This window comes from Osmia lignaria, unplaced genomic scaffold (genome assembly GCF_051020975.1).
Source record: "Osmia lignaria lignaria isolate PbOS001 unplaced genomic scaffold, iyOsmLign1 scaffold0007, whole genome shotgun sequence".
Lineage (NCBI taxonomy): Eukaryota > Metazoa > Arthropoda > Insecta > Hymenoptera > Megachilidae > Osmia > Osmia lignaria.
Window position 1 is genome coordinate 21789506 of NW_027478164.1, and position 14338 is coordinate 21803843.

Consider the following 14338-nt stretch of genomic DNA (forward strand, 5'->3'; position numbering starts at 1 on the left):
CTCGAAATATGTCCGTCAGGCCAGTTCATTTGAGCTGAATCTGCAAATATCTCGGAAACGAAGCGAGCTATTGCAAAATGTTAAGAGACCTTTTTTGTAGAGAATTATGTTTCCTACAATTTATGTTCTACGATATTTTTTGATCAGAAGCGTAGTTTTCGAGATATATCGAGATATTTAAAAGTTCCGAAGCCGCACCAACATAATAGAGATACAGAAACACCGTGGCCCCTTTCTTTGAGATAACTCTGCACTAGTGAGAGCCGCAAATGCCACTTCCAGCTTAGCTGTGCAGAAGAAGAACAACAAGAAGAAGAAATATCTCGAAATATGTCCGTCAGGCCCCTTCCCTTGAGATAAATCTGCAAATATCTCGGAAACGAAGCGAGCTATGGCAAAATATTAAGAGACCTTTTTTGTAGAGAATTAAGTTTCCTACTTTTTATGTTCTATGATATTTTTTGATCAGATGCGTGGTTCTCGAGATATATCAAGATATTTAAAAGTTCCGAAGCCCCACCAACATAATAGAGATACAGAAACACCGTGGCCCCTTTCTTTGAGATAACTCTGCACTATTGCGACCTGCAAATGCCACTTCCAGCTCAGCTGTGCAGAAGGAGAACAACAAGAAGAAGAAATATCTCGAAATATGTCCGTCAGGCCCCTTCCCTTGAGATAAATCTGCAAATATCTCGGAAACGAAGCGAGCTATGGCAAAATGTTAAGAGACCTTTTTTGTAGAGAATTAAGTTTCCTACTTTTTATGTTCTATGATATTTTTTGATCAGATGCGTAGTTCTCGAGATATATCAAGATATTTAAAAGTTCCGAAGCCGCACCAACATAATAGAGATACAGAAACACCGTGGCCCCTTTCTTTGAGATAACTCTGCACTATTGCGAGCTGGAAATGCCACTTCCAGTTTAGCTGTGCAGAAGAAGAACAACAAGAAGAAGAAATATCTCGAAATATGTCCGTTAGGCCCCTTCCCTTCAGATAAATCTGCAAATATCTCGGAAATGAAGCGAGCTATGGCAAAATGTTAAGAGACCTTTTTTGTAGAGAATTCAGTTTCCTACTTTTCAGGTTCTATGATATTTTTTGATCAGATGCGTAGTTCTCGAGATATATCAAGATATTTAAATGTTCCGAAGCCGCACCAACATAATAGAGATACAGAAACACCGTGGCCCCTTTCTTTGAGATAACTCTGCACTATTGCGAGCTGGAAATGCCACTTCCAGTTTAGCTGTGCAGAAGAAGAACAACAAGAAGAAGAAATATCTCGAAATATGTCCGTTAGGCCCCTTCCCTTCAGATAAATCTGCAAATATCTCGGAAACGAAGCGAGCTATGGCAAAATGTTAAGAGACCTTTTTTGTAGAGAATTAAGTTTCCTACTTTTCATGTTCTATGATATTTTTTGATCAGATGCGTAGTTCTCGAGATATATCAAGATATTTAAAAGTTCTGAAGCCGCACCAACATAATAGAGATACAGAAACACCGTGGCCCCTTTCTTTGAGATAACTCTGCACTATTGCGAGCTGTAAATGCCACTTCCAGCTTAGCTGTGCAGAAGAAGAACAACAAGAAGAAGAAATATCTCGAAATATGTCCGTCAGACCCCTTCCCTTGAGATGAATCTGCAAATATCTCGGAAACGAACCGAGCTATGGCAAAATGTTAAGATACCTTTTTTGTAGAGAATAATGTTTCCTACAATTTACGTTCTATGATATTTTTTGATCAGAAGCGTAGTTTTCGAGATATATCGAGATATTTAAAAGTTCCGAAGCCGCACCAACATAATAGAGATACAGAAACACCGTGACCCCTTTCTTTGAGATAACTCTGCACTATTGCGACCTGCAAATGCCACTTCCAGCTCAGCTGTGCAGAAGAAGAACAACAAGAAGAAGAAATATCTCGAAATATGTCCGTCAGGCCCCTTCCCTTGAGATAAATCTGCAAATATCTCGGAAACGAAGCGAGCTATGGCAAAATGTTGAGAGACCTTTTTTGTAGTGAATTAAGTTTCCTACTTTTTATGTTCTATGATATTTTTTGATCAGATGCGTAGTTCTCGAGATATATCAAGATATTTAAAAGTTCCGAAGCCGCACCAACATTATAGAGATACAGAAACACCGTGGCCCCTTTCGTTGAGATAACTCTGCACTATTGCGAGCTGGAAATGCCACTTCCAGTTTAGCTGTGCAGAAGAAGAACAACAAGAAGAAGAAATATCTCGAAATATGTCCGTTAGGCCCCTTCCCTTGAGATAAATCTGCAAATATCTCGGAAACGAAGCGAGCTATGGCAAAATGTTAAGAGACCTTTTTTGTAGAGAATAATGTTTCCTACAATTTCCGTTCTATGATATTTTTTGATCAGAAGCGTAGTTTTCGAGATATATCGAGATATTTAAAAGTTCCGAAGCCGCACCAACATAATAGAGATACAGAAACACCGTGACCCCTTTCTTTGAGATAACTCTGCACTATTGCGACCTGCAAATGCCACTTCCAGCTCAGCTGTGCAGAAGAAGAACAACAAGAAGAAGAAATATCTCGAAATATGTCCGTCAGGCCCCTTCCCTTGAGATAAATCTGCAAATATCTCGGAAACGAAGCGAGCTATGGCAAAATGTTGAGAGACCTTTTTTGTAGTGAATTAAGTTTCCTACTTTTTATGTTCTATGATATTTTTTGATCAGATGCGTAGTTCTCGAGATATATCAAGATATTTAAAAGTTCCGAAGCCGCACCAACATAATAGGGATACAGAAACACCGTGGCCCCTTTCTTTGAGATAACTCTGCACTAGTGCGAGCCGCAAATGCCACTTCCAGCTTAGCTGTGCAGAAGAAGAACAACAAGAAGAAGAAATATCTCGAAATATGTCCGTCAGGCCCCTTCCCTTGATATAAATCTGCACATATCTCGGAAACGAAGCGAGCTATGGCAAAATGTTAAGAGACCTTTTTTGTAGAGAATTATGTTTCCTACAATTTAGGTTCTATGATATTTTTTGATCAGAAGCGTAGTTTTCGAGATGTATCGAGATATTTAAAAGTTCCGAACCCGCACCAACATAATAGAGATACAGAAACACCGTGGCCCCTTTCTTTGAGATAACTCTGCACTATTGCGAGCTGCAAATGCCACTTCCAGCTTAGCTGTGCAGAGGAAGAACAACAAGAAGAAGAAATATCTCGAAATATGTCCGTCAGGCCAGTTCCTTTGAGCTGAATCTGCAAATATCTCGGAAACGAAGCGAGCTATGGCAAAATGTTGAGAGACCTTTTTTGTAGAGAATTAAGTTTCCTACTTTTTATGTTCGATGATATTTTTTGATCAGATGCGTAGTTCTCGAGATATATCAAGATATTTAAAAGTTCCGAAGCTGCACCAACATAATAGAGGTACAGAAACACCGTGGCCTCTTTTTTTGAGATAACTCTGCACTATTGCGAGCTGCAAATGCCGCTTCGAGCTTAGCTGTGCAGAAGAAGAACAACAAGAAGAAGAAATATCTCGAAATATGTCCGACAGACCCCTTCCCTTGAGATGAATCTGCAAATATCTCGGAAACGAAGCGAGCTATGGCAAAATGTTAAGAGACCTTTTTTGTAGAGAATTAAGTTTCCTACTTTTTATGTTCTATGACATTTTTTGATCAGATGCGTAGTTCTCGAGATATATCAAGATATTTAAAAGTTCCGAAGCCGCACCAACATAATAGAGATACAGAAACACCGTGGCCCCTTTCTTTAAGATAACTCTGCACTATTGCGAGCTGCAAATGCCACTTCCAGCTTAGCTGTGCAGAGGAAGAACAACAAGAAGAAGAAATATCTCGAAATATGTCCGTCAGGCCAGTTCCTTTGAGCTGAATCTGCAAATATCTCGGAAACGAAGCGAGCTATGGCAAAATGTTAAGAGACCTTTTTTGTAGAGAATTATGTTTCCTACAATTTATGTTCTACGATATTTTTTGATCAGAAGCGTAGTTTTCGAGATATATCGAGATATTTAAAAGTTCCGAAGCCGCACCAACATAATAGAGATACAGAAACACCGTGGCCCCTTTCTTTGAGATAACTCTGCACTAGTGAGAGCCGCAAATGCCACTTCCAGCTTAGCTGTGCAGAAGAAGAACAACAAGAAGAAGAAATATCTCGAAAAATGTCCGTTAGGCCCCTTCCCTTCAGATAAATCTGCAAATATCTCGGAAATGAAGCGAGCTATGGCAAAATGTTAAGAGACCTTTTTTGTAGAGAATTAAGTTTCCTACTTTTTATGTTCTATGATATTTTTTGATCAGATGCGTGGTTCTCGAGATATATCAAGATATTTAAAAGTTCCGAAGCCCCACCAACATAATAGAGATACAGAAACACCGTGGCCCCTTTCTTTGAGATAACTCTGCACTATTGCGACCTGCAAATGCCACTTCCAGCTCAGCTGTGCAGAAGGAGAACAACAAGAAGAAGAAATATCTCGAAATATGTCCGTCAGGCCCCTTCCCTTGAGATAAATCTGCAAATATCTCGGAAACGAAGCGAGCTATGGCAAAATGTTAAGAGACCTTTTTTGTAGAGAATTAAGTTTCCTACTTTTTATGTTCTATGATATTTTTTGATCAGATGCGTAGTTCTCGAGATATATCAAGATATTTAAAAGTTCCGAAGCCGCACCAACATAATAGAGATACAGAAACACCGTGGCCCCTTTCTTTGAGATAACTCTGCACTATTGCGAGCTGGAGATGCCAGTTCCAGTTTAGCTGTGCAGAAGAAGAACAACAAGAAGAAGAAATATCTCGAAATATGTCCGTTAGGCCCCTTCCCTTCAGATAAATCTGCAAATATCTCGGAAATGAAGCGAGCTATGGCAAAATGTTAAGAGACCTTTTTTGTAGAGAATTCAGTTTCCTACTTTTCAGGTTCTATGATATTTTTTGATCAGATGCGTAGTTCTCGAGATATATCAAGATATTTAAAAGTTCCGAAGCCGCACCAACATAATAGAGATACAGAAACACCGTGGCCCCTTTCTTTGAGATAACTCTGCACTATTGCGAGCTGGAAATGCCACTTCCAGTTTAGCTGTGCAGAAGAAGAACAACAAGAAGAAGAAATATCTCGAAATATGTCCGTTAGGCCCCTTCCGTTCAGATAAATCTGCAAATATCTCGGAAACGAAGCGAGCTATGGCAAAATGTTAAGAGACCTTTTTTGTAGAGAATTAAGTTTCCTACTTTTCATGTTCTATGATATTTTTTGATCAGATGCGTAGTTCTCGAGATATATCAAGATATTTAAAAGTTCCGAAGCCGCACCAACATAATAGAGATACAGAAACACCGTGGCCCCTTTCTTTGAGATAACTCTGCACTATTGCGAGCTGTAAATGCCACTTCCAGCTTAGCTGTGCAGAAGAAGAACAACAAGAAGAAGAAATATCTCGAAATATGTCCGCCAGGCCCCTTCCCTTGAGATATATCTGCAAATATCTCGGAAACGAAGCGAGCTATGGCAAAATGTTAAGAGACCTTTTTTGTAGAGAATTATGTTTCCTACAATTTATGTTCTATGATATTTTTTGATCAGAAGCGTAGTTTTCGAGATATATCGAGATATTTAAAAGTTCCGAAGCCGCACCAACATAATAGAGATACAGAAACACCGTGGCCCCTTTCTTTGAGATAACTCTGCACTGTTGCGAGCTGCAAATGCCACTTCCAGCTTAGCTGTGCAGAGGAAGAACAACAAGAAGAAGAAATATCTCGAAATATGTCCGTCAGGCCAGTTCCTTTGAGCTGAATCTGCAAATATCTCGGAAACGAAGCGAGCTATGGCAAAATGTTAAGAGATGTTTTTTATAGAGAATTATGTTTCCTACAATTTATGTTCTATGATATTTTTTGATCAGAAGCGTAGTTTTCGAGATATATCGAGATATTTAAAAGTTCCGAAGCCGCACCAACATAATAGGGATACAGAAACACCGTGGCCCCTTTCTTTGAGATAACTCTGCACTAGTGCGAGCCGCAAATGCCACTTCCAGCTTAGCTGTGCAGAAGAAGAACAACAAGAAGAAGAAATATCTCGAAATATGTCCGTCAGGCCCCTTCCCTTGAGATATATCTGCAAATCTCTCGGAAACGAAGCGAGCTATGGCAAAATGTTAAGAGACCTTTTTTGTAGAGAATTATGTTTCCTACAATTTATGTTCTATGATATTTTTTGATCAGAAGCGTAGTTTTCGAGATATATCGAGATATTTAAAAGTTCCGAAGCCGCACCAACATAATAGGGATACGGAAACACCGTGGCCCCTTTCTTTGAGATAACTCTGCACTAGTGCGAGCCGCAAATGCCACTTCCAGCTTAGCTGTGCAGAAGAAGAACAACAAGAAGAAGAAATATCTCGAAATATGTCCGTCAGGCCCCTTCCCTTGAGATAAATCTGCAAATATCTCGGAAACGAAGCGAGCTATGGCAAAATGTTAAGAGACCTTTTTTGTAGAGAATTAAGTTTGCTACTTTTTATGTTCTATGATATTTTTCGATCAGATGCGTAGTTCTCGAGATATATCAAGATATTTAAAAGTTCCGAACCCGCACCAACATAATAGAGATACAGAAACACCGTGGCCCCTTTCTTTGAGATAACTGTGCACTATTGCGAGCTGCAAATGCCACTTCCAGCTTTGCTGTGCAGAGGAAGAACAACAAGAAGAAGAAATATCTCGAAATATGTCCGTCAGGCCAGTTCCTTTGAGCTGAATCTGCAAATATCTCGGAAACGAAGCGAGCTATGGCAAAATGTTAAGAGACCTTCTTTGTAGAGAATTAAGTTTCCTACTTTTTATGTTCTATGTTATTTTTTGATCAGATGCGTAGTTCTCGAGATATATCAAGATATTTAAAAGTTCCGAAGCCGCACCAACATAATAGAGATACAGAAACACCGTGGCCCCTTTCTTTGAGATAACTCTGCACTATTGCGAGCTGCAAACGCCACTTCCAGCTTAGCTGTGCAGAAGAAGAACAACAAGAAGAAGAAATATCTCGAAATATGTCCGTCAGGCCCCTTCCCTTGAGATAAATCTGCAAATATCTCGGAAACGAAGAGAGCTATGGCAAAATGTTAAGAGACCTTTTTTGTAGAGAATTAAGTTTCCTACAATTTATGTTCTATGATATTTTTTGATCAGAAGCGTAGTTTTCGAGATATATCGAGATATTTAAAAGTTCCGAAGCCGCACCAACATAATAGGGATACAGAAACACCGTGGCCCCTTTCTTTGAGATAACTCTGCACTAGTGCGAGCCGCAAATGCCACTTCCAGCTTAGCTGTGCAGAAGAAGAACAACAAGAAGAAGAAATATCTCGAAATATGTCCGTCAGGCCCCTTCCCTTGAGATAAATCTGCAAATATCTCGGAAACGAAGCGAGCTATGGCAAAATGTTAAGAGACCTTTTTTGTAGAGAATTAAGTTTCCTACTTTTTATGTTCTATGATATTTTTTGATCAGATGCGTAGTTCTCGAGATATATCAAGATATTTAAAAGTTCCGAAGCCGCACCAACATAATAGAGATACAGAAACACCGTGGCCCCTTTCTTTGAGATAACTCTGCACTATTGCGAGCTGCAAATGCCACTTCCAGCTTAGCTGTGCAGAGGAAGAACAACAAGAAGAAGAAATATCTCGAAATATGTCCGTCAGGCCAGTTCCTTTGAGCTGAATCTGCAAATATCTCGGAAACGAAGCGAGCTATGGCAAAATGTTAAGAGACGTTTTTTGTAGAGAATTATGTTTCCTACAATTTATGTTCTATGATATTTTTTGATCCGAAGCGTAGTTTTCGAGATATATCGAGATATTTAAAAGTTCCGAAGCCGCACCAACATAATAGGGATACAGAAACACCGTGGCCCCTTTCTTTGAGATAACTCTGCACTAGTGCGAGCCGCAAATGCCACTTCCAGCTTAGCTGTGCAGAAGAAGAACAACAAGAAGAAGAAATATCTCGAAATATGTCGGTCAGGCCCCTTCCCTTGAGATATATCTGCAAATATCTCGGAAACGAAGCGAGCTATGGCAAAATGTTAAGAGTACTTTTTTGTAGAGAATTATGCTTCCTACAATTTATGTTCTATGATATTTTTTGATCAGAAGCGTAGTTTTCGAGATACATCGAGATATTTAAAAGTTCCGAAGCCGCACCAACATAATAGAGATACAGAAACACGGTGGCCCCTTTCTTTGAGATAACTCTGCACTAGTGCGAGCCGCAAATGCCACTTCCAGCTTAGCTGTGCAGAAGAAGAACAACAAGAAGAAGAAATATCTCGAAATATGTCCGTCAGGCCCCTTCCCTTGAGATAAATCTGCAAATATCTCGGAAACGAAGCGAGCTATGGCGAAATGTTAAGAGACCTTTTTTGTAGAGAATTAGGTTTCCTACTTTTTATGTTCTATGATATTTTTTGATCAGATGCGTAGTTCTCGAGATATATCAAGATATTTAAAAGTTCCGAAGCCGCACCAACATAATAGAGATACAGAAACACCGTGGCCCCTTTCTTTGAGATAACTCTGCACGATTGCGAGCTGTAAATGCCACTTCCAGCTTAGCTGTGCAGAAGAAGGACAACAAGAAGAAGAAATATCTCGAAATATGTCCGTCAGGCCCCTTCCCTTGAGATAAATCTGCAAATATCTCGGAAACGAAGCGAGCTATGGCGAAATGTTAAGAGACCTTTTTTGTAGAGAATTAAGTTTCCTACTTTTTATGTTCTATGATATTTTTTGATCAGAAGCGTAGTTTTCGAGATATATCGAGATATTTAAAAGTTCCGAAGCCGCACCAACATAATAGGGATACAGAAACACCGTGGCCCCTTTCTTTGAGATAACTCTGCACTAGGGCGAGCCGCAAATGCCACTTCCAGCTTAGCTGTGCAGAAGAAGAACAACAAGAAGAAGAAATATCTCGAAATATGTCGGTCAGGCCCCTTTCCTTGAGATATATCTGCAAATATCTCGGAAACGAAGCGAGCTATGGCAAAATGTTAAGAGACCTTTTTTGTAGAGAATTAAGTTTCCTACTTTTTATGTTGTATGATATTTTTTGATCAGAAGCGTAGTTTTCGAGATATATCGAGATATTTAAAAGTTCCGAAGCCGCACCAACATAATAGAGATACAGAAACACCGTGGCCCCTTTCTTTGAGATAACTCTGCACGATTGCGAGCTGTAAATGCCACTTCCAGCTTAGCTGTGCAGAAGAAGGACAACAAGAAGAAGAAATATCTCGAAATATGTCCGTCAGGCCCCTTCCCTTGAGATAAATCTGCAAATATCTCGGAAACGAAGCCAGCAATGGCAAAATGTTAAGAGACCTTATTTGCAGAGAATTAAGTTTCCTACTTTTTATGTTCTATGATATTTTTTGATCAGATGCGTAGTTCTCGAGATATATCAAGATATTTAAAAGTTCCGAAACCGCACCAACATAATAGAGATACAGAAACACGGTGGCCCCTTTCTTTGAGATAACTCTGCACTAGTGCGAGCCGCAAATGCCACTTCCAGCTTAGCTGTGCAGAAGAAGAACAACAAGAAGAAGAAATATCTCGAAATATGTCCGTCAGGCCCCTTCCCTTGAGATAAATCTGCAAATATCTCGGAAACGAAGCGAGCTATGGCAAAATGTTAAGAGACCTTTTTTGTAGAGAATTAAGTTTCCTACTTTTTATCTTCTATGATATTTTTTGATCAGATGCGTAGTTCTCGAGATATATTAAGATATTTAAAAGTTCCGAAGCCGCACCAACATAATAGAGATACAGAAACACCGTGGCCCCTTTCTTTGAGATAACTCTGCACTATTGCGAGCTGCAAATGCCACTTCCAGCTTAGCTGTGCAGAGGAAGAACAACAAGAAGAAGAAATATCTCGAAATATGTCCGTCAGGCCAGTTCCTTTGAGCTGAATCTGCAAATATCTCGGAAACGAAGCGAGCTATGGCAAAATGTTAAGAGACCTTTTTTGTAGAGAATTAAGTTTCCTACTTTTTATGTTCTATGATATTTTTTGATGAGATGCGTAGATCTCGAGATATATCAAGATATTTAAAAGTTCCGAAGCCGCACCAACATAATAGAGATACAGAAACACCGTGGCCCCTTTCTTTGAGATAACTCTGCACTATTGCGAGCTGCAAATGCCACTTCCAGCTTAGCTGTGCAGAGGAAGAACAACAAGAAGAAGAAATATCTCGAAATATGTCCGTCAGGCCAGTTCCTTTGAGCTGAATCTGCAAATATCTCGGAAACGAAGCGAGCTATGGCAAAATGTTAAGAGACGTTTTTTGTAGAGAATTATGTTTCCTACAATTTATGTTCTATGATATTTTTTGATCAGAAGCGTAGTTTTCGAGATATATCGAGATATTTAAAAGTTCCGAAGCCGCACCAACATAATAGGGATACAGAAACACCGTGGCCCCTTTCTTTGAGATAACTCTGCACTAGAGCGAGCCGCAAATGCCAGTTCCAGCTTAGCTGTGCAGAAGAAGAACAACAAGAAGAAGAAATATCTCGAAATATGTCCGTCAGGCCCCTTCCCTTGAGATAAATCTGCAAATATCTCGGAAACGAAGCTAGCTATGGCAAAATCTTAAGAGACCTTTTTTGTAGAGAATTAAGTTTCCTACTTTTTATGTTCTATGATATTTTTTGATCAGATGCGTAGTTCTCGAGATATATCAAGATATTTAAAAGTTCCGAAGCCGCACCAACATAATAGAGATACAGAAACACCGTGGCCCCTTTCTTTGAGATAACTCTGCACTATTGCGAGCTGTAAATGCCACTTCCAGCTTAGCTGTGCAGAAGAAGAACAACAAGAAGAAGAAATATCTCGATATATGTCCGTCAGGCCCCTTCCCTTGAGATATATCTGCAAATATCTCGGAAACGAAGCGAGCTATGGCAAAATGTTAAGAGACCTTTTTTGTAGAGAATTCTGTTTCCTACAATTTATGTTCTATAATATTTTTTAATCAGAAGCGTAGTTTTCGAGATATATCGAGATATTTAAAAGTTCCGAAGCCGCACCAACATAATAGAGATACAGAAACACCGTGGCCCCTTTCTTTGAGATCACTCTGCACTAGTGCGAGCCGCAAATGCCACTTCCAGCTTAGCTGTGCAGAAGAAGAACAACAAGAAGAAGAAATATCTCGAAATATGTCCGTCAGGCCCCTTCCCTTGAGATAAATCTGCAAATATCTCGGAAACGAAGCGAGCTATGGCAAAATGTTCAGAGACCTTTTTTGTAGAGAATTAAGTTTCCTACTTTTTATGTTCTATGATATTTTTTGATCAGATGCGTAGTTCTCGAGATATATCAAGATATTTAAAAGTTCCGAAGCCGCACCAACATAATAGAGATACAGAAACACCGTGGCCCCTTTCTTTGAGATAACTCTGCACTATTGCGAGCTGCAAATGCCACTTCCAGCTTAGCTGTGCAGAGGAAGAACAACAAGAAGAAGAAATATCTCGAAATATGTCCGTCAGGCCAGTTCCTTTGAGCTGAATCTGCAAATATCTCGGAAACGAAGCGAGCTATGGCAAAATGTTAAGAGACGTTTTTTATAGAGAATTATGTTTCCTACAATTTATGTTCTATGATATTTTTTGATCAGAAGCGTAGTTTTCGAGATATATCGAGATATTTAAAAGTTCCGAAGCCGCACCAACATAATAGGGATACAGAAACACCGTGGCCCGTTTCTTTGAGATAACTCTGCATTAGTGCGAGCCGCAAATGCCACTTCCAGCTTAGCTGTGCAGAAGAAGAACAACAAGAAGAAGAAATATCTCGAAATATGTCCGTCAGGCCAGTTCCTTTGAGCTGAATCTGCAAATATCTCGGAAACGAAGCGAGCTATGGCAAAATGTTAAGAGACCTTTTTTGTAGAGAATTAAGTTTCCTACTTTTTATGTTCTATGATATTTTTTGATCAGATGCGTAGTTCTCGAGATATATCAAGATATTTAAAAGTTCCGAAACCGCACCAACATAATAGAGATACAGAAACACGGTGGCCCCTTTCTTTGAGATAACTCTGCACTAGTGCGAGCCGCAAATGCCACTTCCAGCTTAGCTGTGCAGAAGAAGAACAACAAGAAGAAGAAATATCTCGAAATATGTCCGTCAGGCCCCTTCCCTTGAGATAAATCTGCAAATATCTCGGAAACGAAGCGAGCTATGGCAAAATGTTCAGAGACCTTTTTTGTAGAGAATTAAGTTTCCTACTTTTTATGTTCTATGATATTTTTTGATCAGATGCGTAGTTCTCGAGATATATCAAGATATTTAAAAGTTCCGAAGCCGCACCAACATAATAGAGATACAGAAACACCGTGGCCCCTTTCTTTGAGATAACTCTGCACTATTGCGAGCTGCAAATGCCACTTCCAGCTTAGCTGTGCAGAGGAAGAACAACAAGAAGAAGAAATATCTCGAAATATGTCCGTCAGGCCAGTTCCTTTGAGCTGAATCTGCAAATATCTCGGAAACGAAGCGAGCTATGGCAAAATGTTAAGAGACGTTTTTTATAGAGAATTATGTTTCCTACAATTTATGTTCTATGATATTTTTTGATCAGAAGCGTAGTTTTCGAGATATATCGAGATATTTAAAAGTTCCGAAGCCGCACCAACATAATAGGGATACAGAAACACCGTGGCCCGTTTCTTTGAGATAACTCTGCATTAGTGCGAGCCGCAAATGCCACTTCCAGCTTAGCTGTGCAGAAGAAGAACAACAAGAAGAAGAAATATCTCGAAATATGTCCGTCAGGCCAGTTCCTTTGAGCTGAATCTGCAAATATCTCGGAAACGAAGCGAGCTATGGCAAAATGTTAAGAGACCTTTTTTGTAGAGAATTAAGTTTCCTACTTTTTATGTTCTATGATATTTTTTGATCAGATGCGTAGTTCTCGAGATATATCAAGATATTTAAAAGTTCCGAAACCGCACCAACATAATAGAGATACAGAAACACGGTGGCCCCTTTCTTTGAGATAACTCTGCACTAGTGCGAGCCGCAAATGCCACTTCCAGCTTAGCTGTGCAGAAGAAGAACAACAAGAAGAAGAAATATCTCGAAATATGTCCGTCAGGCCCCTTCCCTTGAGATAAATCTGCAAATATCTCGGAAACGAAGCGAGCTATGGCAAAATGTTAAGAGACCTTTTTTGTAGAGAATTAAGTTTCCTACTTTTTATCTTCTATGATATTTTTTGATCAGATGCGTAGTTCTCGAGATATATTAAGATATTTAAAAGTTCCGAAGCCGCACCAACATAATAGAGATACAGAAACACCGTGGCCCCTTTCTTTGAGATAACTCTGCACTATTGCGAGCTGCAAATGCCACTTCCAGCTTAGCTGTGCAGAGGAAGAACAACAAGAAGAAGAAATATCTCGAAATATGTCCGTCAGGCCAGTTCCTTTGAGCTGAATCTGCAAATATCTCGGAAACGAAGCGAGCTATGGCAAAATGTTAAGAGACCTTTTTTTGTAGAGAATTAAGTTTCCTACTTTTTATGTTCTGTGATATTTTTTGATCAGATGCGTAGTTCTCGAGATATATCAAGATATTTAAAAGTTCCGAAGCCGCACCAACATAATAAGAGATACAGAAACACCGTGGCCCCTTTCTTTGAGATAACTCTGCACTATTGCGAGCTGCGAATGCTACTTCCAGCTTAGCTGTGCAGAGGAAGAACAACAAGAAGAAGAAATATCTCGAAATATGTCCGTCAGGCCAGTTCCTTTGAGCTGAATCTGCAAATATCTCGGAAACGAAGCGAGCTATGGCAAAATGTTAAGAGACGTTTTTTGTAGAGAATTATGTTTCCTACAATTTATGTTCTATGATATTTTTTGATCAGAAGCGTAGTTTTCGAGATACATCGAGATATTTAAAAGTTCCGAAGCCGCACCAACATAATAGAGATACAGAAACACCGTGGCCCCTTTCTTTGAGATAACTCTGCACTAGTGCGAGCCGCAAATGCCAGTTCCAGCTTAGCTGTGCAGAAGAAGAACAACAAGAAGAAGAAATATCTCGAAATATGTCCGTCAGGCCCCTTCCCTTGAGATAAATCTGCAAATATATCGGAAACGAAGCGAGCTATGGCAAAATGTTAAGAGACCTTTTTTGTAGAGAATTAAGTTTCCTACTTTTTATGTTGTATGATATTTTTTGATCAGAAGCGTAGTTTTCGAGATATA